The sequence below is a fragment of the Pinus tabuliformis genome, chromosome X (assembly GCF_031772625.1).
Source record: "Pinus tabuliformis cultivar Carrire ecotype Pingquan chromosome X, CPIR1, whole genome shotgun sequence".
In the NCBI taxonomy this organism is placed as follows: Eukaryota; Viridiplantae; Streptophyta; class Pinopsida; order Pinales; family Pinaceae; genus Pinus; species Pinus tabuliformis.
In genome coordinates, this window is record NC_142308.1 from 1152089875 (window position 1) to 1152099117 (window position 9243).

The window sequence follows — 9243 nt, forward strand, 5'->3', positions numbered from 1 at the left end:
CATATTTAACATGATGGCAAAACAAAACATTCAAACTTGAATTAGAAACTTGACCTAGACTGCCTAGAACACACTAAACATTTCGTCAAACATATGGCAAACATGTAAGCTACAAGTCATGAATGCATATTTGATCATAAACTGATGGTCTTCATCTGAGAATCACCAAGAAGGCTCTAAGCCCTCTCTAGCTAGCTGCAATAACACTTGTTAGTCCATGCATTCATCAACCATTTAATAACTTATCAAAACATGTCAAGAGACATAGATAGAATACATCATATAACCAACATATAACCAGTAAATAACCATAACAGAAACCATGACAAATAAGGAATAACATCACCATCATAATCAATACAAATGCTCATAGATCACAATAGGAAAATCTCGTATATTAACATGTGAAAATTCCAACCAAGTTAAGGACTTCCACGTACCACCCGACTATAGATTGGGCTTAACCAAATACCTCTTTCAACCAATCACCCCTGTAACATATTCCAAGCATAAATGTGGGATATCATGGAATAAACCAAAGCAAAACCAAAATAGGGATTCCAAAGACCAAACCATCTCAACCCTCAACCCCAGTGATTCCACTGCTAAGGTCTGGAAGTCACTAACATCAACCCAATCGGTCTCTACCCAAGCTATCAAAGGCTCTAGGAACTGCTAACTCAACCCACAACCTTCTAGGGCTACAAAGTGTTTATTCCAACCATGGCTTGAGGGACTAGTAACTCAACCTACCAAGGGCTCCAAAGTGTTTGTCCCAACCAATAGCTCCAGGAACTAGTAACTCAACCCAAGCTATTCTAGGGGTTCCAGAGCATTTTTTCCAACCCACATCCATAAGGAATTTGAGCACCAATCAGAAAAACAAGTGGAAGAAACCGACAACACTATGTCTGTCTAGGAAATGGAAAAGCAAGACTAAAATCAATGTTAATCTAGGAAAATATCCATGTCAATGACAACACATAACCATAAGATCACATGCATATACCATGCATCCAAAAGTCAGGAAGGAAATTACACATGAAACCAATTACCTGCAAAGAAATCCAGCTGCAACTGTTGATCCAACTGTTTCCTTGTGCTCCCTGCTTTCCTTTGCCTTCTTTCTCCAATTACAAGTGAGTGCCCCAGTGATCCAAGAATGCTCCAAGATTTCTCTAAATGTGCAAGAGTATGAGAGAATTAAATGAGAGATCCACTCAAAACTGTTAAAAATCTAGCAACTATTTCTCTGAATCCTATTTATCATTGATGCCTCTATTTTCTTCATTTCCCTTAATTTTTCCTCTAATTTCCTTAGCATGCAAATATGTGTCTCTTCACCTTCTTTTTCTCCTAGTTTCCTTTATTTTCATAAATAAATGCCAATTTTTGCCACTTTTCCTTTGCCAATTTCCATGGCCATTAATTAATCACAAGTGATGCCCACTAAAGTGTTTTTGCCAACATTAAGCTTGGAATACACGTCCCATGATCTTCATCTTATTTTATTTACATGGAAAATCAACCAGGGGTTGTTACAATGACTATATATTTGCATAACATATTCTGACTATAAAGAAAATATAACCTACAACATTTACTCCATTAACATATTTTACATCATTTCCAATATGTTCAAGCCTAGTCTGGAAGTGGGAATAGATCAAGCCTTCATTTTCCTTGACATATGCTTCCTCCTGCAGTTATAGGATTTTGGCCTAGTGCACCACGGGATCCTCAGAAACTTCGAAATTTGTCTCATTTTCCCCTGATTTTGATGAAATAGCCAAATTACCCCTCTTGAAATTCACTGTCCATTGCTACCTGCAACCTATTCAACTTGGATTATAGCAAGTTGAGCTTATGAGAAAGCAGAGCAAAATGAGCACGTTACTCAGTCAATAACATTTTTCCATGCTTGGACATCAAATTAATTATGGAGTCTATAGAAACTGTCAACTGGTCCAAGTGATAGGAGTAGTTCTCATGCCCATCGTCGGATTAATGCTCCATTGAGCAATTCACTCCACAGTTTGTTTCTTCTACAAATCGAAATAAACACTAGACCTAGTTCCTTGAGATCTCATACCAACCCATATTCCTTTTATAATCCCTCATGGTTTCCCACCCCGAGTTGTCGTTCTCCAGAGAACTCCCAAAGAAACATTTATGTCCATGCATACACCAAACATTGAAATCCATTGCCATTAGATTAACTCTTTAAGCTAATACACACTTAATTAAAATGAAGGATTCCAAGCGTGTTTGTTGCATTGAGAAGGAAGAGATGCCAATTCTGAGCATCCTTTTGAATTTAATAACAAGAGGGACCCTCCTCCACCTATCTTCTAACAGTTCTTGCAGTGCATGATTTAGCTAGTTGTTAGCACAATTTCCAACCTTAGCATATGTTATAGGCCGCCATAATAGGTAGAATGTTATGATAATTAACAAATGTTCGTGATGGGAATTTTAAGAGGGGATTTGAACATCCCATCCTTTTATTATGATTTTATTTCTATTTGATAACTTGAGATTATGAGCTATAATATAAAATATCGTGGTAATGTCTTATTAAAATGCCTCTCATTGTCCACCAACTTCATCCTTTGTTCCACATATACACCCTTTGAATCATATCCCAAGTTGTAATGATTTAAAAGAGGATATGTTGTGCTTTTACAACCGGTATAACTAGATTGGGGTGAAAATTGTAAAATATAGCTTGATTACGAGCTATCCAAATCACCCAACAAATATACTTCGGAAGAGCCATCCAACTTCTCATAACTACTTATTTTGTGTTCCATTGCTAGGGGAGTTTTTTATTCCATTGAACAAACGTTTCTTTCCAGTCCCCAGGGATACTTGTGATTTCTACAGCCTTTGCCAATGCTACTTTCCAGACCTCCATTAAAAAAGGACATTGCTTGAAGAAATGTGATATATCTTCTTTTGACTTCTCATGCAAAACACATCGAGAAGGTCCCTATATGTTTCTTTTTTTGAGATTCTCTACTGTCAATATTTTCACATGAACCATTTCCCAACAAAAGAGATTGATTTTAGGAATTCCATCTTTGTTCCATATTCTTTCCCAAAGCCAATTAGGAGTAGGATGTTGTGAATTTTGGATCAAGGTTTCATACCCCATGTTTACTGGATATGTGTTGTTCTTACTGCCCTTCCACACATGACTATCCAACCGAGAGGTGGCAATGGGAGCAAATCCCTTTAAGGTTTTATGCAAGGTTAACCAATGTGGAATGAGATTTAGAGGAATGTTTAGACAGTTCCAACCAATCCATTTTCCATCATGATCCCACTGCGAGATGTCAACAACCTTAATGAGCCCCTTGGATTCCATCCAATTTGCCAATTCCTTTACCCCTTCATTTTCCGCTGTAAGATTTGTTGTAGGAATACTATCCTTCTAGAGATCGATGCACGCTCTTTTCCCATCTTTCCAACCTAGTTTATCTAGGATGACAGGTGCTACTTCTTTGCATAATTTCCAAAATTTAGATCCTTGGTCTAGCGGAGATTCTCCTTTTTTTTTTAATTAATTAATTAATTATTATTATTATTATGTAATTTGACCGAGTCAAAATGTTTACATAACATTACATAACTTAACATAACATAACAACATCTCTTCCATACTGGGCTGGAGAGCACGTCTCAACGAGATAACATCTCTTCATACTGGTCTGGAGAACGCCTCTCTGCACAACAAAGACAAATGTGATTGAAAAAAGACCTTGTAAAGTATGAAAAAATATTTATTTGCATTACATATATGTATATTTATGCATTAAAATATAGCTAATGTTTAAATGAATGTTTATTTACCTTATACCTATGTATGTTTATATTTCAAAATATATCTAATTTCTAAATGTATAAGTAGTTATATTTTAATGGTGAACAATATGGGTGATACAATTCAAGTAAGAATGTAATTTTTTGTAATCTAATATATGTTTTTGACTGCAAAAATGGATTTAGTGCTTTGAAAATCTCCTAGAGCACTAGAATTGTGTAGATTAAACAACTTAAACTCGAAGTTTTTAAAAATCACTATCAAATTGTGGTTAAAATTGAACGAAAAAAATGTAAAAAAAATCGAACTACACTTTTTATTTTCATCATATTCAATCTCCAAGATGTTTCAAAATTAATTGAAAAAGAGTCATTTTATTCTTTTCAGAACTTTTATTGTTAGAATTTGTGTAAATATATATATATATATATATATATATATATATATATATATATATATATATATATATATATATATATTTTGCAAAGGAAAGGGTATGAGAATTTTATTAAAAAACATGGGATCTAGCCCAAAACCATTACACTTTTTAAAGTTACCAATATTCCTTGCTAGATTGAGATTGAGCATGGAGGCTCAATCCAATCTCTTAAGCAATTATCCCATGATGCATAAATTTCGGTCTTGTTCCAGCGAAAAACTTTCCAGAATACTCCTAGGATCCAGATACACTTACATTCCATTTTCACTATTCTTTGATTTAATTACCAAAGGGGTTTACAATGCACTAATTGGGAGATATCATCGATTTCATAATGAATTCCATTTTTTTTTAAATCCTTCTTTTCCATCTTTGAGAGGGGAGGTACTGATTTTAGAGTACCTTCCTCTCCTCTTTTGGTACTGATTTCTTGGTTGCTTTTTTCGTCTCCCCAATTCATTTTTTCCTTTCTTGTCTACTCAATACTTTTGCCGTGCCTGCCTCTGGTTCCTTTAGTATTATAGAGGTGATTCCCAATTTCTGCCCCTTATTCCTTAAGGAGTTGTCAACTTATTCTAAAACAAAACAAAAAAATATTTTTGATCTAAGCCCTGGATAGGGGTTGCTCCTTTGCCATTGAAATCATTTCTTTTGCAGTGTCTTTTTCATGGATTTCCTCCTTTTCTTCTCGAATTATTTTTTCCTCCTCTGAAACTTCTTTTCACTTATTTTTCTACAGTGCTTTTGATATGATTTCTTCCCGCAATTACATGGTTTCTATTTCTACTTCATTATTTTTATTTACCCTTCTTCTACATTGGGGTTCTTGATTTTTTCTTTTGGAGCCCCATTTTTAAAAATTTGATTACTTTCCTCCTTGCCATTTTCTTCTTGAGATTGCAAGACCTCAAAAGGGTTTTCTGAGGTCAAGGCCACATTTCTTCCCTCTGAGGATTGGGGTTTAGATGCTGCCAATTTTCCTTTATTCTCACCCTTTTTTTGTGTTTTCTATTGTTTTTCTTGTACTATTGTTGAATATGCCCCTTTACCTATTTGTGGCTTCTTATAATCTCTTGTAAAGTCGCCATATTCATGGAAGTATCTACATTTGAAGGGTAATTTCTGGTAGTCAAGAGTCTGACATTGAATCCGTTCTCCCCGTGTGAGATTTATTTATGAGGGAAACCATTTCTTCGAATGTACTTCAAAGTAAATTTTTTCACATGCACACTGAATCCTTTGGGTTAATCCCCATCTAGATATTTCCCCAACCCATTTACGATTGCATGCAGATAATCATCGCTCTAACATGAAAGCGGAAGCCAAAAAAGCTTGACCAAAACAGGGATTGCATTTGGTATGTCTTCATCTGAATCAAAATCTAGTGACTATTGTTTAGATACATATGCCCCAAAAAATATGGTCCATTTCGAAAAATTATATCTTTATCTTCCTTAAATTCAAAAAGGAAAGCAAATAACCCATTCTCGCATATGAATACATTCCAACATTGCTTTCAGCAATGGATTCCAAGTTTTCTCCATCCATAAGTCGATAGATCTTGGAGACTACCACATTCTTGTGAACTTCCCCACTAAAGCTTGCTCTAAAATATTCCAAGGAAATTCTTCGAAACCCGTAGGAAAGGTCACCAAGGTCACCAATGAAATAGTCTCCACCTTCACAAATTTCACTTGCGCTTCCTCAAACCCGTAGGGAAAGTCACCAATGGAATTGTCTTCGCCTTCTTCACAAATTTCGCTTGTGCTTCCTCCTACGTAGGTTTTTTGAAGAGTGAATCAATTAGGGCCGGGAACACTACAACTTCATCAGGCAGAGGAGAGGTAGGTTTTTTGAACAGTGAATCAATTAGGGCCTCGAAGACTGCAACTTCATCAGGCAGAGGAGGGACAACCCCCTTAGGAGTAACCATCTCAATTTCGAAGCTAGCCCGGATGACCATCTCGCCTTGCATCATTCTCTCAACACTGGTCCCGCTCATTTGAAATTTGAAACTCCCGCTTATTTGAAATTTGAAAATCATACATAACGCCTTCCATAAATATGGCAAAGACCGTCTTACTCGTAATTTGTTTTTTCATTTTTTCTGCTAATCTGTAACTACCAGCTCAAAAAATACACGAAATTAACGGATGTCTTTTTGAGACACAGAGACTTGAGCAAAGACAGTCACCACTCCACTTGTTAGTGAATGCAGCAATAACAAGTTTATGGACATGTTTTTTTCGTTGATATTATAAACAATTTGTTATTGGTGTTTATTTTTTATTTTTTATTCCTTTTGGCTCGTACTACAAATATCACTGACCTCCCTGCTCGCTCAATGTTTTGGTAGTTCCAGAATTAGAGAAAGTCCTTGGTCTTGAAATTATGGCCCAATTAGTGGTATTCTAAACAGTAAATTGCTTATTTCTATTTTTAGTTTTTGATTTTATAAATAAACTTTTTTGCTAATAATATAGATAGTTTGTTCCAGTTTTTTTTGGCATTACAAACAGTTTGTTCCAGTTTTTTTTTGGTATTACAAAGAGTTTGTTCCAGTTTTTTTCGACAGTATTATAAACAGAAAATCTCTTATTTCTATTTTGAGTTTTTCATTTTTACAGCTATTGGCTTCCGTCCTCAGGGTATTTCTCTTTTTAGTTTTTCTTTTCCCCACAACTATTGGTTATGGTTTTTTTGAGTTACTCTTTGCTTTTTAATTAGGGGATAATAGAATTGTGATTAAATGTTAGAAGGCTAGATGGTTGCAGAAATTAAAATTAAAATTTAGATTTGTCTTTTATTTGCACATTCATGTTTTAATGTTTATTTATATCTTTATTTGCTAACTAGACATAGTAAATTAGCTTAGGGAGTTTTTGCTTTTAAATTTTGAAGCACACAATCTTAGAAGTAAATATTTGTGTTTTTAACAATTTATTCTTATGTGGGAAATTAAAACAAACAATTATCATGATATGTAGCTATGCAAAAGTAAGCAAATAAATATAATAATTTTTATGTTCAATTAATTCATAAAAACCCTTGTTCCAATTTAAATAGATATTTTTGTGTTAAAAATTGGTATATGATTTTTTAGTGTAAAAAATTGGTATATCTTTTATCCTCAAAAGGTCACAGATGGGTCTCCTTTTCTCTTCATCCTAGCTGCGGAAGGCCTGGGTCGGTTGGTTAAGGCTCAAGTCTCCAGGGATCAGCTAAAGGGACTTCGAATCTGTGGGAATGATATCCCGGTTTCGCACCAGCAATTCGTAGACGATGTGATGCTATATGGTCAAGCCACGCTGAAAGAGGCCCAAGGAGTCATCAAAACTTTATCTGAATTCAGCAAAGCTTCTGGGATGGAGATTAATAAGGACAAATCGGAAGTGTTTTTTTCAACACCCCGCAGGCTGCCCAAAGATTCTTAGCGCGCACTCTGGGCTTCAACATCAGAACCTTCCCGTCAAAATACCTGGGCATTATGTTGCATGAGCATCAATACAGGAAGGCCAACTGGGAACTTCTAATCAAAAAAATCCGAAATAAGATGGAAAACTGGACCTTTCGCTCGTTGAATGCCCCAAGCCGGCTAATCCTTCTGAAAGCTGTTCTGCAGGCTATGCCAATTTACCAGATCTCGTGCCAAGCTATCCCAAAGACAGCAAGCCAAAAGCTGGTCGCTATGTTCAAGAAATTCCTCTGGCAGGGCACCAGCAAGTCCAGAAAGTGGGCCTTAATTTCATGGGAGTGGCTAAGTCAGCTCCCCAAAGATGGCGGTTTAGGGCTTCGAGACCCCTTCGTCCTCAACCAAGTCATGGGTGCAAAGCTCTGGTGGAGGTGGACTCAGGGTGGCCCTGACCTATGGAAGGTGATATGGGAAAGAAAATATGACACGGGAGGGGAAATCGAAGGAAGACTGAGAAGTGAGACGAAGATTAGAGGTTCTGCATTCTGGAACCTGGCGAGGGGCAACAAAGACCTGATAAGGAATCACAGTTTTTGGGAAATACGAGTAGGGGACAAGGCCAGGTTCTAGGAGGAATCATGGTAGCAACGCGAAAGACTCATCCATAAGGACAACCTCCATGACATCCACATTTTCACGTCCCAGACTGAGGCAACAACTGTTGGCAATTTCTGGAAATCAGATGAAGAAGGATATTGGCGCAATTGGAAATAGAAAGAGGATTGGGAAGGGGCCCCAGAAACTGACAGATGGAATGAGTATTACACAAAGATGGCATCTCGTAAAGTAGCAAGGAAAACAGGGTCCGACATTCTTAGATGGGGTAAATGAATTCAAGGTAATTTCTCAATAGCAGAAGCCTACTACCAAAAAGTCAATCAAAATCAACAGCCGGAAACCAAACAATGGAAAAATCTTTGGAAAATCAAACACTGGCCGAAAGTTTCATTCTTTGTTTGGACTTTACTCCACGGCAGAGCGCTTACCTGGGACCAGATGCAGAGGAAGGGGCGCCAAGGTCCATCTCGCTGCGCTCTCTGCAATTCCTAAGAGGAGACTATGGAACATTTGATGAACCGATGCACAGTCAGAAATTCCCTGTGGGAAAGTCACTTCAGATTGTTTGAACGCCGCCACAGAAATTACCGGAACATTGTAAACACCATAGCAAACTGGCCAAGAAAACCTTACCAAAATCTGGTGGTCAATCGTGCATGGCTCCTTTCTGCCGGGTTCCTGCTCTGGAACATCTGGAAAGCACGGAATGGGGCAATCTTCAAAGCGGAATCCAGATCCCCAGTAGCCATATGGGAACAAACCACCAGGAACATACGTGAAACAATCCTAACGGAAAGCTGGAAGGACGAAGACTGGTAGGCGTCGCAAATGGAGGAGGCAATCCTGAAAAGACTTGAGGTAAACCAGAGTATGTTAAATGGGGGTGTCAAAAGAAAATACCAGATCAGGGAAGTGGCTGAAAGCAACCAGTATCGCCATCCCCTGCAG